The 20,412-nt window shown below is 50.2% G+C and overlaps 1 long non-coding RNA gene and 1 pseudogene across 1 annotated transcript in view; one reads left to right on the top strand and one right to left on the bottom strand.

The window, feature by feature from the left end:
* The window catches only part of LOC144097422 (uncharacterized), a 33,820-nt gene that overhangs the window by 4,456 nt on the left and 8,952 nt on the right, over positions 1-20,412 (top strand). Inside the window, exon 3 of the long non-coding RNA XR_013307012.1 lies at positions 13,090-13,179. This is a non-coding gene — a long non-coding RNA (uncharacterized LOC144097422). The remainder of the gene's footprint in view (positions 1-13,089; positions 13,180-20,412) is intronic.
* Positions 13,543-18,848, bottom strand: LOC144096843 (uncharacterized; annotated as a pseudogene).

Genomic DNA, 20,412 nt, shown 5'->3' with positions numbered 1-20,412 from the left:
GCCAGAGAGAATGGCCCGTAACCGTTCTAAAATGAAAGACACCTGGGGCCGAATCCACAAAAGAGTTCGCTTTGGAACGCGTTCGCTTTGCCGTGACGTCAATTGGACGTAGGCATCGTGGGGAGAAGGGTCGGACGAACACTGTGGGAGGACGAGGGGGCAGGCAACAGCCAATCGGATTTGTTGGGCGGTCCCATCTCGGCTGCTTGCATGTTTAAGGGACTATATGCTAACTTCGGCGCGTTTTTAACCTCTCGTGCCGACACGCACGATTGCCTGAGCAACGGCCAAAATCGTCCGGCTCACAGACGACTGCGGGAGCCGTACAGTTTCCTCGCTGCCGACTGTCGCCTAGAAGCCCCCGGTAGCGAGCAACCGTAACGCGCAGAGTATTTTGCGCTCTGTTGTGAGCGCACTTTTCCTCGTTGGTCCAAGGTGGGGGTTTGAGCTCTTCGCATACCCGGCGTACAAGTCCCTTCGACAGCCTGAAATGCCTTCGGAAGGCATCGTCACGCATGTCGAAAGGATTGTCATGCACGCGCGACCGCCGATGCCGCCAATGATATCCGCTGAGCACCGCTAACAGCGGGGCGACAGGAGGTACCTGCATGTTTCTTCTCTCGCCGAAGCGAACGCCACTTTCAGAGTTCCACACAGAGCGACCGAAAGCGTTCGCTTTCACTTGACTGACATGTCTCGTGACGTAAACAAAATCCATGGTCCCGCCTCCGTGAATGATGTCACCGCCAGCGGTGACGACACACGGCGAATGGGGCCAGGTGGCGAGAGAGAAAGCGAACGCGTTCCAAAGCGAAATGTTTCGTGGATTCGGCCCCTTTATTATGCGGCAGTGGAATTGCAGGGGTACGGAGAGAAAAGTGGTATACTGCAACAGCTGTGGAGATCAAGCGCAGCTCCCCCAATAGCCATAGCACTCCAGGAAACAAATTTGGATATTATCAAGCTTACAGGGTACAAAGAATATTGCGGCGAAAATGAGCGAGTTTCTAGGGTTGGCACACTGGTGGAACACAACATGGCAGTTACTGAGCACACAATAAACGCGAGCATTGAAGCCGTGCTTTTAGAACTACACTCAGGTAACGAGAATAGGGAAACTCTCTATCCTAAATGTGTATAGTCCTCCGAGGCAGAGCAAGGTTGACTTTACACCACTCTTCCGGACGGCGCTCAAAATAGCTAGGCAGAACAGGTTGGTTATCGAGGGGGACTTCAATGCTCGGCATCAGGAGTGGGGGTACGACCTGGAGGATGCTAAGTGTAACAAACTTTTAGATGGCCTCCAAGCCAACTAGCTGTGTCTACTCACAGACCCTTGCTGCCCCACCAGGATGTGCAACAGTGTATGTAAAGACACTACGCCGGACCTTACTCTCACGGACTGCTGCTATGATGCTTGCTGGAGAAACACCGGCATTAATTTAGGAAGTGATCACCTAATAATGGAGATCTCATTAGGACTGCAAATATGGAAACCATCGAGTAAAGCCAAACTAATCAACCGGGACAAATTTAGAGAGATTAGGACTCCCGAAGACAGAAACGGATGGGCCAGCCTTAATGGCTTGACGCAAGAACTCCAATCGCATCTTAAGCAAGCTACTGAAGAAGCTAAGACGTCGGGACACCCTCCTGAAATTGGCAGCCAACTACTCAATATGATACGTCGGAAGAAATAGATGGAAGACGCACTAAAAAAACACGTGGTATAAGCACCTACGCAGAGAACTTGCGAGGCAAAATAGGTCGATCGAAAAACATGCGGCCTGGCTGTGCGAAAAGGTCTGTATGGACCTATGCGACGAGTTAGGGTCGAATATGGCTCTCTCGAGAACCTGGGCAATCTTGCGTCACCTAATAGATCCTAATCGTTCGAAGCGACAAACTAGGGCAACTCAGATTGCTTCTAAGCACAACATTGAAGGCTCAAACGAGGAACTGCTGGACCACATTAGAAAGACATACGTCGACCAAAAACTGGGCATGCTCCTCCCGGAGCACTAGGGCACACCCAATGCGCTACTTGATGAACCCTTCGAAGAGGCAGAGGTAAGAGGGTGCTGACCGAGCTAAAGAAGCCTACAGCCCCGGGTCCGGTTGGAATAACACACACCACACCTAAGAATCTAGAATACAATTTGATCACGTACCTGACCGAAATTATGAACACGATCTGGGAAACGGGAGAAATTCCAAAGGAATGGAAGCAGTCCAACCTAGTCCTTATTCCTAAACCAGCCAAAACTCCGGACATGAAAAATATGCGACCCATCTCCCTCACTTCCTGCTTGGGGAGGCTGATGGGGAAGGTAATGCAGAAAAGACTCTCTAAATACGTGCTAAAAGAAGGGCTCTGGCCAGAAGAAATGGTCGAGTTCAGGCCGGGTCTCAGCACACAGGATGTCATGCTTCAGCTGAAACACGACGTCCTAGATAAGGGAGAACAGGCCGGCATAACAGTGATTATCGGGCTGGACCTCATGAAGGCTTTCGATAACGTTGAACACAGGGCAGTACTCGAAGGCCTAAACGACTCCAACGTTGGAGTCAAATGCTTCAGGTACGTTAGGCCCTTTTTCTCGGATAGATTACCGTCAAATTCTTAGATCACAAGTGCGAACCTTTGGCGATGGAGGATAGAGGAATGCCGCAGGAATATGTTCTCTCCCCCATGTTGTTTAACTTTGCTCTGGGGAAACTCCCCCCTCTCCTAAGGCAAATAGAGGGATCCAACAAAGAATTTACGCTATGTGGAATGTTAGCATTTACGTTATGCAACATAGCATTTACACTATTTGGACGTGTGGGAGTCCCAATGCCAATATATCGCATAGACTTCAGATGGCGGCGGAGACCGTAGAAGAATACGTCCTTGCCAGAGGACTGTCCTGCTCTCCGCATAAGTCTGAAATTTCCATACTCTCATCGAAGGAACAGAAAAGGAAAGAAAGACGCCTTCCGAGACTCTGGCCGCCGGTGGAGGTGCTAGTGGGGGTAGCCGAGTACATAGGGTGCCAGTAATCAAAGTCTAGGCTTCCTTCTCCAAGATAATAAAAAACAAAATTAGTCATAAACAAGTTAGCCCACTATGTGGCTCAGGTAACTGGAATCTTTCGTAGAATCTCACTCAAAGGTAATGGTTTGCGGGAGCACTGCCTTTTTGCGCGTAACACACGCGTTCATTATTAGCAGGATCGTGTATGCAATTCCGCTCCTGGGTCTCAGCCAGAGGGAAGAACAGAAACTAGACATTTTGATTAGAAGGGCATACAAAAGCACTAGGAATTTCCAGCGGCGTCTCAACTGAGAAGCTGTTGAAAGCGGGGTTACATAATACGTGGCGTAAAATGGCTACAGCGGTGAGGGAGGCGCAACTCTGTAGACTCAATTCCACGCGGGCAGGGAGACAGATCCTGGCCAGCATAGGAGAGGACCAGAAGGAGCGGCCACAAGTGGCTGCGGAAATGGCTCTTCAGGTTCGAAAGAGACTGAAGATCGTTCTAATTCCAAAAAATATGTGCCCGACACACAAGCAGTGCAAGTAACATAGCGTAAAAGTTATAATAGAAAGACTAGGAGGGGTAGACTAGTCAAATTGCATACTGCGACGCGGCCTGCGGCCTAGATGGGGCAGGGGTGATGGCAGTAATCGATTGGGACTACGAAACGGTGGTCACCGGACCCCTCAACAGTAGAGACTGGCTCATAGCGGAAGAGGCCGTTCTGGCATTAGCCTGCAGGAGCACCAAAGCCAGAGTCATACTTTGCGACAGCAAGATAGCAGTAAGAAACTTTAATAAGGGGATCACTTCGAAAGAAGCGGTTAAGATACTTGGACAATTGGTATTGAATAGAAAGATCTCCATAATATGGGTCCCGGCTCACGAGGGGATCCCAGGCACTGAGGCTTCTAACAGCCTCGCCCGAAATATCTACACCCGGGCGACCGTGGTATCACCATTACCCGGGTCTAAGGACCCGCTCATCACGTACACGGAAACAACGGCTGAATACAGGAATGACGTACTAGACCTCCCACCTCCAGATCGGTCTCTTACACCTAAAGAGTGCATAAACTGGAGATCATTAGAAACCAACCAATTTTTTCGAACCTCCAAAGTTCTGCGCCAAATGCGGGACAACAGCTAATCAGGATATCTCCTTTGGAAATGCTCCTATTCTACCGGGCATATTGATGGAATCACAGAGAAAAAAACCTGGGATGGTCACCTACGGAGCCGGGCTCTGGAGCAGCAAGCTCGAGAAATTCGTCTAGCACGGGACGCTTTGCGAAAGACGTCCCCCTCGGGGATCCCTGTTCCTTGGTGGACCCCTGAGGTCTGACTGAGGGAGCGGCGCGGACTCTACATAGACGGCAATACAGTTACCTTGAACCTGAACTTGTTCTTGAGATGACGATCTGGGGGGTATTCTGTAATCATCAATTCATTTCCATTTCATTTGATTTGCTACCATTGATCGCTGGTCCTGTCGTGGTACAGCGATAGAACGAATGTCACGCTGGTCGTGACAGAAACATGGTCATGACGCAACCCGCTTGTGCGAATGCATCTCGAGCCCGTGTCGCACTGGTCTGCCGGCGCCGACGCCCATGAGTGACAGAGCACGATGGAAGGTTTGACATTCCCAACGCTGACACGGCAGATGAGGTTGATCACCGCTAACTCAGCTTCGGCAAAGAAACTGGCGTTCGTTGCGCAAAGAATTGCCGCAGCATGATTCATGTGACCCAGCCGGACGAGATTCGCTGCCGGGAGCAGGCCGGTTACATCGATAATTAGCCGTTTGCTTTCATACATGCTCTTGCTTTCGTTACATTGCCGTCACGGCCAAGCAAAATTGAAAATTGCGTGGATCTTTAAAGAATATTCGCCCCTGGATATTGTTGCACCACAACCTTTGCATGAACGCATCACCAGCCACCCTTCTCCGCTTCAGGCGAAAAAATTGTATACGTGGCTCTGTGTTACTAAACAAAATAACTCATTCGAACGATGAGCACACGGATCTTTGAGCACGTTGCAGAAGTAAATAGGAAAATGCAGGCCTAGAAATATATAAATAAATGCAACAGACAAATGGACGCCCCGAACAACGACGCCGATAGAATTTTCTTGTACGACATGCTAACAATCGTTCATCCAGCTTGGGATGACGGTAAACCGTGTCTGCTGAAAGTAAATGCTCCTCAAAGCTCAACTGATCATTATTCAGGGTGCTTTCTGTGTTGCGAGGTCCCGTATACTGCATCCTACTAAGTTCGAGCAGATACACAGTATACGACATCGGATTCCGGTTTTCGTAGTTTTGCCACTGGCTGCGCATACATCACCAGCGCTAAGGTAACAGTGTCGAGTTCAGTGACTTTCGTTCTATTTGCTCACGGTTGTAATGTAAAGTTTACATTTGATTTCCTTAGTGCCAACATATCTTTCTCGTCATAACTGAGCGACTGAAAACGATATCTATCGAAGAATGCAAGTCTGTAAAGAGTTCACCGTGTACCTAATTGGGTTCTCGGTGACTTTTTACAGCCCTACCTACGCGCAGGCTGCGGTGAGTTTGCATACTTTTCTTACCAGTGGCCTCTCGAAGTGCACATTGAGCGAGCCATATTTATTTATCGCCTTGGAGCTTTTCACGTAAATTACATGCGAGAAATTCATGCGGGACTTCCTTCATTTTGGTCGATGAACAATAAGCATCAGTCCGTGGAGTTGTTTTTCGTCGAAAATTCATTCTATGTCTGTTTCCTGGTTTCTTAACGTTTGTCTGGCAGCAAAAGATGCAATAACGGCTGCAAAAATTAAAATTAGGCTTTTTCCCGTCCTCGAATCAAACTCGTGGTGTCTACGGCCAGAGACACTGGTTGTATCTGCAGGTGGCGACAGCAACTACTTCAGTTGCTAAATCAACCGATGACAGCCACATCACTATTTCATTAATACAGCGACAGCTGTTAAAAGCCCATTCGTTTGGGTTTAGTGCCGTTGTCGCGATATAGTAGTAGTGGTAGTAGCAAAAGTAGTAGTAGATATAGAGTAGTATCAGTAGCAGTAGTAACAGCTGATGGAACGGGAGAGTGATTGCCACGCCAACCATCTGTCGTGGAAGGAACAGGAAGTGATTTACCGTGGAAAGAGTAGGGGTTCGCGAGAGCGGAGAAATTCGCAGCCGAATGGTGGTTGTCAGGATAGAGTATGGCGAGATCGGAGGGCTGTCGCACGCTCCGCTTGAAGCAGCGACTGCTGTGAAACGCGCCGCACGCACGTACCAGCGGTCTGGAGGAGACCTTAAGAAAGCCTGCCTATTTAAAGGGGCCCGCGAACCATGCTATCATCCGAGAAAAAGCGCATCACGAGCGGAAGACACAACACCGTTTCTCAGAGGTTAACAGGCCAACACTAAACTGTGCAACAAAACATGTGCACCACGACCTCGGCTCTAACAGAAACACGACTAGCACTAGCGCAAGACAGCGCTATCTGACGGTTGCCTCCAGGGCGCTAGAACGGAAAAACAATCGTGGCGCTTTTGACTACTCTATTCTACGCAAATACATTGGCGCTACGCACAATGCTAGCCCGCCCACACAAAACAACGGCATGCTATCTTATCTCAAAGCGGTTCTAGGGACACAGCTGCCATCTTCCCAGCCGCTTACGCCAGGCGCTGCTTCCACGCCGCCCCGGCAGACCGTCTCTGAAAAGAATGGTAGGACGCCGCTCCCCAGGCAAGGTCCAGGAGCTTTACGGCGGCTGGGCAGGGATTGCGATGTACACTGGCAGCACTCCCGCGCTGAACTCTTCCGGTGTGCCGGCCGCTCGGGCAAGGTTGATGCAGGGCGGTAGGGCTGATTTCATAGAAGCCTATACGTTCAAGACACAGCGGCTTACGGTGCGGAGCCTGCGCCCTCTTCGAATTGAGCGGACATCTAAGCAATGATGTAGTAAATTTTAGAAAGCTGACTCGTAGCCACGGGTTGCTTGGTAGGAAAAATAAACCCACGATCGCATCGAATCTCAGCCCGCCACACGAGGCAAGGACAAAGAAAGAAGACACGATAAGTGCTGGCTATATCCAAGGCTACTTTTTTAGATAGTCAGCGCTCATTGTCTATTCTTCCTTCGTCCTCCCTCGTTTGTCTCGATGATTTACAATGTGTTCATATGCCAAGAGGCCCGATTATTCCTCCTAATGCCAGAGAGGTGTAGTTATAAGTATAGTTATAGCTCCTTGTGTGGGAGCTATTTTTGAGCACCCGAGACTGCGAGCAACGCGTTGTGACAGAATTGCATTATCTAGTTTTGGTCTCATAAAAAGAAACGGTCGTGCAATTTTTTATGGAAATCATAATTTTTTTACTTGCAAACCGCGAACGCAGCTCAGACGTGGAATAGTGAAGCACAAGAGGTTGCTGAGTTAACCAGCGAGACAAGCCTAAATTCTGCACCCGTAGAATAAAAATAACATAAATAGCATAACAGTGCTGTAATCTTCACGCCCAGAGAAGAAAAATTGCATACATAGCATAAGAGTGCTGTTAGTGCTTCTTTTGTAAAATTAGGGCTGCTTTTTAGAACATATGAGGGTCAACCACTTTCACTGATGCGGTCAAAGGCTACGTATACAGGAGAAATATACAAACTGCTCACATAGTGTGCAAAGAAGGAAGGTATGGAGGAATAAGTAAATACCAGTAGTTACCGTGCAGTCACAACAATCATTCAAGCAAGCACTTCCTCCGACAGATCATTCACGAAGGGTTTACTCAAACAAACTGCCTTATTAAAGACTGCTGTGTGCCTAAAGCACGAATAGAGATAGCATCGGGTATCGAGATTCAGTAAAGAGAGCACACCATGACATGCGACATCGACACTTTTTTCTAGGGTCTACTGTAATAAGGCAGTAGAAAAGGGCATTATAACGATAACAGAATATCTAAAGAAAACTCGCTGTGTTGAAAACATTTCAGTCGAAGTTTCCAAAGTTCAGCAGTATTATGCAAATAGCGTAAACGTTCAAATGCAGCGTTCACTTCGCGTTCGCGAGAGGTACGGTTATAGATTTCTTCACTGCGTTCCACAACAATCGGAGAGACAATGCGAATTTGTACCCTTCAAATCATCGAAATTCCCCTGCACGCAATACCTGTGCGTTGTAGTGCAGACACTGAGATGCTGGAAAGTGCACAATGACTGTAGTATTACTTCACCGTGAACACAATTATCATGCAATTAATTGCGCCCCAGTAGTGTGAACCAAACGAAGCATTCAGTCATCTGCTGGTGCGAAGAACTCAATACAATTCAAAACGAAACACTCTCTTTCATACAAGTTACCAAGGGATCCTCTGAATGTATCTCACAGCTGACACCTCCAGCACACCTGTTATGAGAGATCTTTCTGGCCACTGACATTGACATAAATAATTTACGGATCATGAATACCTTCTTCCGCAAACGAGTGAACAAGAAGTGAACCTGGAAGAGCCCCAATTGTGAGACTAAAATTGAAAACACTTGATACTGTGCGCTCACCCTGGCATGGTGCAGGATGTGGAGGTTGTCATAAATGTGCGGTGTAGCGACCACAGAATGGTAAGATCTCAAATTAGTCTAGATTTAGAGAGGCAACGGAAGAAACTACTGAACCGAGAGCCCATTAAATAGTAAGTGTTGAGAGGGAAAGTAGAATTCAAGAATTCGCTGCAGAACAGATATTCAGCTTTAACTGAGGAAGACGATCTTAATGTTCAAACAACGAATGATAACCTGACTACTATCATTACGGAGTTCGCCATCGAAGTAAGTGGTAGGGTGGTTCGACAGGATATCGGCAAGCTATCTCAGGTGACGAAAGATCTGATTAACAAACGCCAAAGCATGAGGGCGCCTAACTCAAACGACAAAATAGAACTAGCAGAGCTATAAAAGTTAATATATAAGCGCAAGGTAGCCGACATAAGCAAGTTTAACATAGAGAGAATCCAGCGCGGCCTAAGAAGGCAGGTAACCTAAAAGCGGTGAAGAGGCGACGAGGTAGAGGCAAAAACCAGATGTATGCGTTACGAGACAAGTAGGTCAACGTCATTGCCAAATGGATAAAATAGTTAAAGTAGCCGAAGCTTTCAACACAAATATATACACTAGCCAATGCAATCAGAACGTTCATGAAAGAGACAGTAGCGAAAAACAATGTGTCATCCCGTCAGTAACGAAAAAGGAGGTAAACAAAGCCTTAGGAGCAATGCAAAGGAGAAAATCAGCTGGTGAGCTTCAAGTAACAGCTGATCTATTGAAGGACGGAGGGGAGATCGTTCTAGAAAAACTAGCCACCCTGTTTACGCAATGCCTTATGACCTCGACCGTACCAATAGATTGGAAGAATGCTAACATTATCTTGATACATAAGGAAGGAGACGCCAAGCAATTGAAAAATTGCAGGCCGGTCAGCTTACTGTCTGTTGCGTACAAGATATTTACTAAGCTAATCGTTAATAGACTCAGGGCAACCTTAGACTTCAATCAACCAAATGATCAGGCAGCTTTTCGTAAAGGATATTCCACAATAGATCATATTCACACTATCAATCAGGTGTGGAGAAATGCGCAGAATATAACCAACCCCTATACATAGCCTTCATTGATTACGAGAAAGCATTTGACTCAGCGGAAACCTCGGCAGTCATGCGGGCATTGCGGGATCAATGTGTAGAAGAGCCTTATGTGAGAATACTGGAAGGTCTCTATAGCAACGGCACAGCTACCCTAGTGCTGCACAAAATCATCAATAAAATTCCAATAAGGAAGGGGGCCTGGCAGGGGGACACATCTCAGTCTGAATTGGGAACAGTTAGGGATAAGAGTTAATGGAAAATTCCTAAATGCTGTGCGATTCGCTGAGTACATTGCCTTGCTGAGTCATTCAAGAGATAAACTGCAAATCGTGATAAATGATTTAGACAGCCAGAGCAGAATGGTGGGCCTAAAAATTAACGTGCTGAAAACCAAAGTAATATTCAACAGTCTAGCAAGGGAACAGCAGTTCACAGTTGCTAGAGAGGTACTGAAAGTGGTAACGGAATATGTCTACCTAGGGCAGGTAGTGGCCGCTGATCCAGATCATGAGAGGGACATAAGTAAGAGAATAAGAATGGCGTGAAGCGCATATGGCAGATGCTCTCAGATCATGAATGGATGTTTACGAACATCCCTCAAGAGAAAAGTATACAGCTGTATCTCGCCAGTGCTCACCTACGAGGCTGAAACACGTGGAGGCTAACGAAAAGGGTTAAAGTCAAGTTAGGCACAACTCAGCGATCTATGGAAAGAAAGAAGAAAGGAAGGAAAGAAAGAAATAAATAAAAGAAGCAAGCAAGAAAGAAAGAATGAAAGAAAGGAACAAAGAAGGAAAGAAAGAAAGAAAAAAAAAGGAAGGAAAGGAAGGAACAAAGAAGTAAAGAAGAAAAAAAAGAAAAGAAAGGAAGAAAGAGATAGCAAGGAAGAATGAAGGAAAGAAAGAGAAATGTATTTGTTTAGCATAAAGAATGAAATACAAACACAAGCTTGAGGGACCCAACAAAATTTATTTAAGAGAAATGATAGGTTAAGAGACCGTAAGCGGCCGGAGTGGATGAGGGGACAACTGCAGGTTAATGCCATCCTAGTCAAAACTAAGAGGAAAAAATGGGCTCGGGCAGGGCATGTAATGCAAAGTCAAGATAACCGCTGGATTCTTAAGGGTAACGGACTGGATTCCAAGAGAAGGCAAGTGTAGCAGGGGTGGCAGAAAGTTAAGTGGGCGGATGTTACTAAGTGTGCAGGCATAAGGTAGGCGCAGTTGGCAATGGACAGGGTTAATTGGAGAGACTTGAGAGAGGCCTTTGCTCTGCAGTGAACGTAGCCAGACTCATGATGATGATAACGGCATACGAAAGTCACTCTGATACCCTCCTGTTGCAGTGTGATGCAAGCGGGGCAATTCGCGCTTTGACGTTTTCGAACGGTTCATCCGTTCTTCGCATGCTGTGCGCTGTTCGTCTCGTACCCCAGCGTTGTCTTTCCGTGGGCAATAGTGCCAAAAAGTACGAATGCATTTTCGGTGGTTATGGCATCACACACGCTCACACACTTGGGCGACCAGAACTGAGCACGACGACAGAATACAATGAAGCACGTGAAATTTTCCGCTGATTAAAGGCGAGCAGCCACACAGAGACAAGTCACAAGATGAACAGATCAGCAAGAATTTACGAGACCCAGACCGGCAGCTTTGCTCAGGATGGGTGGCATAAGGCTCGCTGACTGATGCTGTGAGAGGAAGCGATCATAAATCTATTTTTATAACTAAAACCGTTTACATTCCTGCCATATGCACGCCACTAAACCGTTTTTTAAAGTCAGTAACTAGAATGTTGTTCCAAATGACTATAATGAAAATATATTTAATTATTTTCCTCTTGAACATTTTGGTCGACTAATCTCAGTTTGGCGCTTGAGGTCAATTCATCTGGCTAATTTCGTTGAAACTTGGTTCTAGAACACATTTGAGGCCTGCCTTCGTGATCCATGTAAAACTACCTCGGTCCGGCCGTTATCTAGCCACCGTTATCAAAGGCACAGTTGATGAAGACTTGCTGGACATGCGCAGTGGTAGTATACTCGGGTGCACCGGCTGGCGCTCAAATGATGATGATGAAGTGCGCCCTGCCCGCGTCGTCTTAAGCGCCCAGCCGTAGGGAGCCGTGGGCTCCCAATTTTTAAGCTAAAACTCTGGCAGTAATCTCACCATGCGCACCGATCCTTCCTGTAATAGTTCGCGGTACCGCTGCAACGTGGTGTCGGTTTCGTGAAAACTGCCAACAGCAACGCTCCATCATGCATACATTAATTCGAAGTGAATCTACTGCGGAAAACTTCCCCTTCAGTAAACCAAGTGCCGAGCTCTCTGGAGAAGCCGTTGCGATCACTACATTGTTGCACCAAAGAATCTCAATGCTCCTTTGGGAAAAAGCACATGACTTGTGGCATGCTTTCTGCAGCGCTGCTGAGATAGCTCGAGCCTCTCTTGCTTGCTTTCTTCTCCCATGTTTTCCTTTCAACTGACCAAAGATCTCCCGTTTTCTCTCATTTTCTCGTCTATGCATGTCAAAAGTAACGCAACGGCACCCGCTTTTTTGGGAGCTCTAAATGAAGAAGAAAGACGTGGTCTTCCTTCGCGATATTCTGTGCAACGCAGTCATGTCTTCAGGTAAAAAAAAATTCTGGTTGCTTTCCGTTCCACTAAGCCTGTAGTTAGTGTAGCTGCTTGCGTCCTTCTAAGGGGTAACAGGCCCGGTTCGCGGCGTCCACACAGTATTCTGACGCATATGGTTGGACATTCCAAGTGCAACTGGGAGGGGGATGGGTAATCATGAGAATAGAGGTACTCTGATATATAGCTGTCGCCTCACCTTTTTTATCGCACCAGTTCCGGAGTTATGCTCCAAAACACTACTCTTGTTTTTGTCACCATCTGGATGTTTAGCAGATGACACCACCTTAAGAGCTAGGGAGCCAGCTATGCCTGGCGTCTTCCAAACTTTATGTGGTTTTAACTTCGCTGAGCATTTGTTTTGAGAGCGTTAAGTGTCCCGCAAGTCTACCGACCCTCTTTTTTTGGCCCCTACAGACCTGGACGCCATAGGTAGTCTTGCATTAGCTATGATCAAAAGCCCTGATATGTCACTGCCCCTTCTTTCCCCAAGGGCAACCAGAAAGTGTCGGAGTATTGTTAATTCGCAGCGCACACAAGACCATACACTACTGCCTTTGTTCAGCGCCGAGGATAAGTTTCAAATGAGGCCTCAGCCTGAAGGCTTTCTATGTTTATTTCATGATGTTTTCTGGAACTATCTTGAAAGGTGTTTAATCCGGACTTGAATGTGACTAAAGGCACGACCCTAGTGCTTTCTTAGCAATAAAGAAATTGTGCATAATAGATGTCTTTAGTAATGTGGTGCCGATCAGCGGTAAATATGTGTCAGCCTGTTTGTTTCTTCAGATGACTGCTGTAGTTTTACCGCTGCTATTCTACGCTACTTCCGTTACCGGCCAAGATTATCCGCGCGGCTGTGGAATCCAGTACGAAGCTGTAAGTGGACATAAAGATGCTCTCGATTTCGTGCATAGTATCTATGACATCCTCTGGAAAACACTTTAGAAACACGAAGTTTTATATAATCAGAAAATTCTCGCGGAATAATGGGCTTTTTTAGAAGCGAGCTTGGCGCACTGTAGTGACGTAGACTTTGTAAAAGACAACGCTGTTTTCATGTTCCCGGTGGGGAGAGGAACCCCTGCTGTAGCACGCACCGCAATGATATTGTGCCAATATTGCTACGCATGCCTCGTCTTTCAATCTTTCCTTTCACATCTGTGATTGGATTTGATTGGAGCAAACTTTATTTGTGCCTACAGTTGGGCGCTCGCGCGCCCCGACGAGGGCCTACGTCGTCTACGAGGTTGCCGTTACTCGGCGTGGGTCTCCGCTCGCCGTTGCCGGCTCGTTTGGTCCCTGCCTTTCGAGCACTCCGAGGACCTGCTGGACTACCCATAGCTGTTGGTCTTGGTCGTTGCTCTTCGCGGCTACCTCCAGCCGCGGCAGGATTGTTCTTGATCTTGCTTCCATTGGATTTTTGATGCAGTCCCACAAGATGTGCGTGTGATCTGCCGTCTCCCTCCGGTAGATTCTACACGTATCGGTCGGGTAGGTCTCGGGGTATATGCGATGCATCAGTCCCGGGCTCGGTAGCGATCCGTTCTGGAGCTGTCTCAGTAGTACCGCCTCCGCTCGACTCAGCCTCGGGTGCGGGGGTGGGAGAGTCCTGCGAGCCAGGCGGTAAGCCTTCGTGATTTCGCAGTAGTCCGTCATGCGGTCCTTGGCTCCGAACCACGTCGGACGGTGTGTTGCCGGGGCGCGGTTGGTTAGCGCTCGCGCCGCTGCGTGTGCCGTCTCATTGTGGTTCTCAGTGCGTTCCGACGCGTCGCACGCGTGCGCCGGAAACCACTTGATTCTTCTTACTCTTCTGTCTTGCAATTTGGTCGCTCGTAGTACGCGCTCGGCTTCCCTGCAGACTTGGCCTTTGGAGAAGTTTCGCACCGCCTGTCTCGAGTCACTCAGCACCGTGTAGCAGTCTGCGTCAGCGATGGCCAGGGCGATGGCCACCTCCTCCGCTTGTTCTGCTCCGGCGCTTCTCACGCTCGCTGCCGTTCTCGTGGCGCCTGTCGACGCCTCTATGACGACCGCTGCGAAGGCGTTCCATTGGTATTCGGCCGCGTCCACGTACCGCGCGTGCTCGTCGATGGCATGCAGGTCGATGAGAGCCTTGGCCCTCGCCGCTCTTCCCTTCTTAAACTCGGGGTTCATGTTCTTGGGTATAGGGTCGATTCTGGTCTGGCGTCGGACCTCTTCGAGGACGGGGAGCTTCATCTCCGCCTTGTTCGAGGGTCCTATTCCCTGGTCGTCCAGTATCTTCCTCCCGGCTTTGGTTGTGGACAGCCGCTCCAGTTGAGAGGTCCGTTGCGCTTCGGCTATTTCTTCGAGCGTGTTGTGCATCCCGAGTTGTAAAAGGCGGGTTGTGCTCGTGCACTCGAACAGGCCCAGCGCCGTCTTGTACGCTCTTCTGATGATTACATTGATTTTGTTGCGTTCGTGTTGCAGCCATCTGTGGTAGGCTGCAACGTACGCGACGTGGCTGATGATGAAGGATTGGACGAGCCTGATTAGGCTCTCCTCTCTCATGCCAGCCTTCCGGGAAGTGACTTTTTTCAGGAGTCGCATAGCGTTGGCCGCTTTTGCCGTGAGACGGGCGATGGTTTCGCCGTTTCTTCTATGCTTTTCGATGGCCATGCCTAGGATCCTGATTTTGCTGACCTCGGTGATCACGTTGCCGGATTTGGTTAGGATTCTGATTTTTTCGCATTCGCGTTGTTTGGTCTTGCCTCTGCCATTGTTGGTAGGTGGGAGTATGAGGAGCTCGGATTTGCTCGGCGAACATCTCAGTCCGGTGCCTTCCAGCTGGTCTTCTATCGCGTCGACGGTGGCTTGCAGCGCGCCCTCGATGTGGGCGTCGCTGCCGCCGGTCACCCATAGTGTGATATCGTCCGCGTAGATGGTGTGCCTGACGGCTTGGATGTCCGCGAGCTCTTCGGCCACTACGATCATTACCAGGTTGAACAGCATCAGCGAAATGACCGATCCCTGCGGTGTGCCGGTGCTCCCGAGCTTCTTCTCTTGCGTTTGTAGGTCGCCTGCTCGTAGCTCGGCGGTCCTGTCCGTGAGGAAGTCCTTGATGTAGTTGTAGGATCTTTCGCCCATGTTGAGCTTAGAGACTTGGGACAGAATCGCCGAGTGTTTCACATTATCGAAGGCGCTCTTTAGGTCGAGCCCCAGGATTGCCTTGTTGTCGCGGGCGCGGCCGCCATCGTCTACGATTTGCTATTTGAGCTGCAGCATCGCGTCCTGCGTGCTTAGGTGCTGTCTGAAGCCGATCACGGTGGCCGTGTACAGCCCTTCTCGTTCCAGGTAGTCTTGCCACCTGTTGAGCAGGATGTGCTCCCGCACCTTGCCCACGCAGGACGTGAGCGAGATGGGCCGGAGGTTGTCCGCGTGCGGTGGCTTCCCCGGCTTGGGTATCTGGATAGTCTTGGCTGTCTTCGACTGCTTTGGTAGCGCGGCCGCTCTCCAGCACTTGTTGAAGTATTTTGCGAGGTTCTCAATCGAGCCTTCGTCGAGCTTCTTGAGCGCCTTGTTCGTGACGAGGTCCGGGCCAGCTGCCGACGGGCTGTTGAGGTCATGCAGGGCCGCGCGGACCTCCTCGACGTCGATGTCACGATCGAGGTTCGCGTTGGGTAGGCCGCCGTACGGCGCGTGTTTTTCGGTGGGTGTAGTGGGCAGGTATTTGTCCTTGATGCGCCTGGTGACTTCGTCGGAGCCGTGTACCGAGACCGCCCGATGTATGAGCTTGGCGAGTCAGTCCCTTTGGTGCGACTTGGTCTTGGTTTCGTCGAGCAGGTGCCGCAGCATGTTCCACGTCTTCCCGCTATGCATCTGCCCGTCTGCCGCGTTGCAGGTCTCGATCCACTGTTGCGTGCATAGCGCGCGGCAGTGCTCCTCGATCGCTCGGTTGACCTCCGCCACCTTCTTTCTGAGTCTGCGGTTGAGCCGTTGTTTCTTCCTGCGACTGAGTATCGACTGCTTGGCTTCGATGAGATGCGCTAGCCAGCTGTCTACTTTATCAATCGCCGCGTCCGTTTCAATTTCTTTGGTCACGTCGCGTACGCTCTTGGTGATTTCGGCCGTCCACGACTCTATGTCTTCGATCTCGTCGTCAGCGTCTGTCTTCTGGCTTCTGGCGTCTCGGAAGGCATCCCAGTCTATCCATCTGCGTGTTTTGATGCTGGTGTCGTTGTGTTCCGGTATGCTGATTTCCACGATGCTGTGGTCGCTGCCGAGGTCGATTCCCGTGTTTCTCCAGGTGATCGCGCCCCGGACGTCATTTTTGACTAACGTGAGGTCCGGAGTGGTGTCCCGGGACACAGAGTTACCGATTCTCGTCGGATGCGTCGGGTTCGTGATGAGGGTGACGTCGAGTTCCATTGCGTCTTGGTACAGGTCGCGGCCCTTTGCTGTGTACTTGTTGTGGACCCAGGCTGGGTTCATCGCATTGAAGTCGCCGCAGACGATCAGAGTGTTGCGGCCTGCTGCGGAGCTCGCTCTGTGCAGTATTGTTTTGAATCTCTGTTTTCTCTGCGATGGGTTGCTGTAGGTGTTGAGCAGAGATATGCTTCCTTTTCTCTTCTTGCCCGGGATAATTTCGATGAGTGTGTACTCGATCTTGATATTGCTTTGCAGCTTGTGCTCAACGAACGTGAGTCCCTTCCTGACCAGGCTGCACAGGCCTCTCCCGTAAGGCTGGCCCTTGTGCACTCTGTAGCCGGGTAGGGACGGTGCGTCGGTGAGTGTTTCTTGTAATAGGATCACGTCCGGCTTGCGCGCGGCATGTGCGATGTGCTGTTGGATGACTGCCTTCTTCCTTCCGAGGCCGCGACAGTTCCACTGCCACGCTGTTAAGCCTGCTGCTGTTGTTGCTTTGGCGGCCATGATTGCGTTGGTGTGTACGTGGTTCCCTGGTCGGGTGGATGTTGCGTGAAGAGGGGCGCAAACGTCGGGTGGCTCACTATCGGCTGTAGGGTTCTTTCGATGTAGGCGAATCTGTTCGTGTTCTCGGCTTGGTAGGTCTCCATTGTTTGTTTCATTGCTGTCACTGCTGCGATGTTCGCCGTGATTAATTGTTCGAGTTTGGTGAATCTCGCTTCGAATTTGGCCTCGGGGTTGTCGATTCGATCGTTTTCTGTTTGCTTGCACGTGGCCTCGACGGCTCGCTTCATCGGTGCCGGTTCCTCTACGGCTGTCTCCTGGGTGTTCATGGTTGTTTCGTCGGTCTTGCTTGTGCTTGGCATGGGTCTGTAGAGGCTCGTTGTTGCATAGCAGCAACTTACGGATCTCGGCGATCTCTCTCGTGAGGCCGTTGATGGTCTTTCGCAACGCCGCGTTCTCTTGTCTTAAGGTCTCATTGGCTTCTCGCATCTTGTTTATATTGTCTTTCTTCGTGGCTTCAGTGATTTTCTGCGCGTTCCTTATATTGTTCCCTTTAGCTGCGTCGACCCAGCTGACTCGCTCACGTGATGGTGACCTTTTCCTACTGAGGATTTTCTTGCAGCAGCTGCTGTCTCTGGATTTTGGAGCGGTTCTCTGATGGAGTCCTTGACTTCCCGCAGCTGGCGGCTTGTCGAGTGGCGGGAAATCACTCTCCGACAGCAGCTAGCGTTCGGCCTGTCGGCGCTCCGATTGTCGCTTGCGCACTACGTAGGGAATCTCGTATTTCGCCTTGCACGTTCGGTCTCCGGTCGGGTGTTCGTACCCGCACAACTTACATGTTGGGGTACAGCGTTGGTCTTCTTTGGGGTTGGCGAGTCCGCAGGCCAGGCAGGTCTTGATTGTGGGGGTCGGGCACACGTCCTTTCGGTGTCCCACTCGGCCGCACTGCTGGCAAACGTCGATCTGCTTTCTGTAGAGGCGGCACGGTATCAGGGTGACTCCGTATCGGACGAAGTTCGGTACCTTGGGTCCCCGGAACACCACGATCGCGGTGGTCGTGCTGCCGATCCTCTTTGCGCCCACTGCTAGCAGGTTTCTCTCGTTGACGATGCTCCTATCTAGCTCGGCGGTGCTCGCGTCGATCGGGATGCCTCTGATGACGCCCTTCACGGTGTCGTGAGGAGCCGTGCGATATGCGCTGACCTCATAGGGTTTGCCTTGAGTATAGATTTCCTGGATTTTAGCGTACCTTGCCGTGTTGCTTCGTTCGGTGTACTGACGACCATGATGTTCTGTTGCGTGTTGGGGCAGATGGTGTCCGCGGCGCTTTCCTCGCTCGTGATCTTGGCCGCGACGAGTTTGGCCGCAGAGACGGTGGTGGTGCCGGTCTTGACGATGTCCAGTCCCCCTCTGGGTCTGACGACTATCTTGCTCTCTTCCAGTGGCATGGCTGGCATGCGTGCTGCCTTGATGGCCGAGGCTCTGACGTTCTTGCTGAATTTCGATTTCGGACTTGTTTGACTCCCGCCGGGCCCGTCGGGCTTGCCGCTGTCGGGGGTCCGCTGGTGCAGCCTCGACGTGCGTTCCCCCGCGAGCGTCCACCCGGCGTCGTTGTGGTATTCCTCTGGTGATATCTCTTTTCCTTGAACTTGAACGCACATTTGGTTGTCCACGATCATTGTTGTCGTAGCGGACGCCTCCATCTCGGAGCTGATGAGCGGCCGCCGCCGAAGAGTACGGCAGGCGGTGACCGGTGCGACGGTGTTGGGCCTAACGTCCGCGGGACAAGCCTAGGCCTAGCACTCATTCACACGGTGGCGGTAGAAAAAGTCACAAAATTTGGCAAAGCAAAACGCACCTCTAGGGTCAGCTGGTATCCGTCGATGCCGCTCGCCTTCACGGACACATTGGTGCAAGGAAAACTTAGTTTCCAGGTAATTAGCACTGCGTAATTGGTTAGCAATGACAGAGCCGATGAGTACAAGTCTGCTCACCTCGGCGATCGCTGCGCCACCCACATCTGTGAAAGTTGTTGTTGCGACTGCACGCAGAATGAAAAGGCAAGTTGCAATGGTTTGCCCACTGGCTCAAGCTCAGCCACAATCGCTGCCACGTGCAGACGGTAAGGGAGTTCAAAGAGAGATGACGAAATATTGCCGGAAAGGACACGCAACAACCACGTCATCTGAAGCAACGACGATCTGCGGCACCTTTATGTCAGCTTCGCGAGGCGCTATCGAGAACCGCATCTCTAAAATACTTTCCTGTTTATCAATAGATACCCCAGGGATAAGGAGTCCTGACCCCATGTGTGAAAGGCCCTAGATCCCAGTCCCTTAAAGCAGCCTGCGCTTACGTGGTTAGGCTCAGCTGTGAGGCGAAGCGAGCGCGTGGCGAAGCGAGCCACTGACGGTTCACGAGACTGGTGCACCTGCCATCAAGTGAGTGCTGCCAGTGGTTGTGGTGGTGAAACTTTAATACCAGCGGATACAGAGGAGCGACCTGAAGCCGCCCCCGCTTAAACGACGGCCGCTATCCTTTGGGCAGCGGCGGCGTCTTCAGCCAGCTGAAGGAGCTTGATCTGCGTAGCCGGGTGGCGGCTGGGCATTAGAGCCTCCCAATGATCAGAGTCGTTAATGACATGACTCGCGGGTAGGGAATCCGGAGAGTTCCAGATCATATTATTTAAATCCGCTTTGATATCGCAATTCTTGGATTTCTCTCAGTAGAGTCCTTCAGAACTTATTAACTACACAATTGGGGATTTGGATGGGTGTTAGTTCGAAGTTTACGCCAGGCCTCGGCCTGCCATTTCGAGAGCATTTTATCTGCTGGGGGAATCTGAGTCTTGCAAGCCTGTAGTGCTGCACGATTTCTCTGTACGGAAACAAACTGTCCTTGCCGGAGTAAAGGGTGGGTGGGCAGCACGATCCAGCTTGGCGGGACAGATCTCTAGCTAGGTTATGAGCCGCCTCATTAACAGCAAGGATAATTTCGACCACCTGGGGAACTTTAACGTGCACTGACATCGCACAGCACACGGGCGCCTTTTAGGCGAAACGCAAAAAAAGGCCCGTGTGCTGTGCGATGTCAGTGCACGTTAAAGATTCCCAGAGGGTCGAAATTATTCCGGAGCCCTCTACTACGGCACCTCTTTCTTCTTTTCTTCTCTCAGACCCTCTTTCATCTTTTCCCTTACGGCGCGGTTTAGGTGTCCGCCGATAT

Source organism: Amblyomma americanum, chromosome 7 (assembly GCF_052857255.1).
Source record: "Amblyomma americanum isolate KBUSLIRL-KWMA chromosome 7, ASM5285725v1, whole genome shotgun sequence".
Taxonomy (NCBI): domain Eukaryota; kingdom Metazoa; phylum Arthropoda; class Arachnida; order Ixodida; family Ixodidae; genus Amblyomma; species Amblyomma americanum.
The sequence above is the reverse complement of the archived record's forward strand: the minus strand, read 5'-3'. Positions and strand labels throughout refer to the sequence as shown.